Here is a 1763-nt window from a genome sequence, read left to right as displayed (position 1 = left end):
CACACACACAGTCCCTGCTGACCTCATTTAACCCTTGACCTCTGAGCTAGAACATTTCAGGAGGTTATGGCAGGCTGTTGGCTGACCCGTTTACACACACACACACACACACACACACACACACACACACACACACACACACACACACACACACACACACACACACACACATTTCATATTTGGTATATTGCATGTGCAACAACATTATTTGAACAGTGAGGTTGCAGATTTTAGACTGAGAACATTGTGGAAGGAATTCCACATTACATACCAGAGAGGCTAAAGAGATATTACCATACTGGTTACATCCATCATACCAGAGAGGCTAGGAAGGTAGAGAGATATTACCATACTGGTTACACCCATCATACCAGAGGGGCTAGGAAGGTAGACAGATATTACCATACTGGTTACACCCATCATACCAGAGGGGCTAGGAAGGTAGAGAGATATTACCATACTGGTTACACCCATCATACCAGAGGGGCTAGGAAGGTAGAGAGATATTACCATACTGGTTACACCCATCATACCAGAGGGGCTAGGAAGGTAGAGAGATATTACCATACTGGTTACACCCATCATACCAGAGGGGCTAGGAAGGTAGAGAGATATTACCATACTGGTTACACCCATCATACCAGAGGTGCTAGGAAGGTAGAGAGATATTACCATACTGGTTACACCCATCATACCAGAGGGGCTAGGAAGGTAGAGAGATATTACCATACTGGTTACACCCATCATACCAGAGGGGCTAGGAAGGTAGAGAGATATTACCATACTGCTTACCCCCATTGTACCAGACGGTCCGATCCTTTGAGATCTATGGAAAGGGTCTAGGAGTTCATTTTGGACAATATATCAGATCACTATATTCATAACCTGGCTCATGTTCAGGAGGGTGCAACATTCTGAAACGCCCATTTTTAAATCATGTTGATGAAGGCTGCAAATTGACGTCTGAAATGTCAAGATTTTAATTGTGGTCGAGAGTCGAGAGAGTCGAGAGTCGAGACTCGAGCCTATTTCTTTCCAAATGTTGCAGATAGAAATGTCTTGAAACTGACATGATTCCTATGTGAATGAGTAGCATGTATATTCTACATGATATATTTCTATCTGAACGTGCTGTAGTGGGGCATCCTACTTAGACGTTGCAGATGAAAATGCCTTTTATAGAGCTGATGTGATTCCTTAATCAAATCAAATTTTAGTCACATGCGCCGAATACAACAGGTGGGGACCTTACAGAGAAATGCTTACTTACGAGCCCCTAACCACCAATGCAGTTAAAAAAAATATGGATAAGAAGAATAAATAAAAGTAACAAGTAATTAAAGAGTAGCAATAAAAGAACAATAGTGAGACTATTGTTATATCTAGCCTAGCTGTAGAAGAACGCACGTCTGCACAGTTTCACATTGTACATCACTCTGTCGTTTAATGACATGTGCCACTCATCCTGACAACCCATTCATCCATAAAGCAGCACACTGTCGTAAACCATAACAACGTACAGTATGCCGTACAGCACGTCGTACCATACATAACATTTCCCCCCCCTTTCCAAAACCAGGGACTGGTACCATATATAAAATGTCCATAGGGCAAGAACCTAGAGTGATACCTGTAAGAAATAAAACATTAACCTTTAAACAGAAGGACTCTCCAAACTAACCAGTTCAGTCCATTAACCTGGAGGTTGACTAAGACACCTACCGGAGCCTAAGAATGAAAAGAGGTTAAGCCAGATGAGCAGG

The sequence above is a fragment of the Salmo salar genome, chromosome ssa04, assembly GCF_905237065.1.
Source record: "Salmo salar chromosome ssa04, Ssal_v3.1, whole genome shotgun sequence".
Classification (NCBI taxonomy): domain Eukaryota; kingdom Metazoa; phylum Chordata; class Actinopteri; order Salmoniformes; family Salmonidae; genus Salmo; species Salmo salar.
This window is presented reverse-complemented; position numbering follows the sequence as displayed.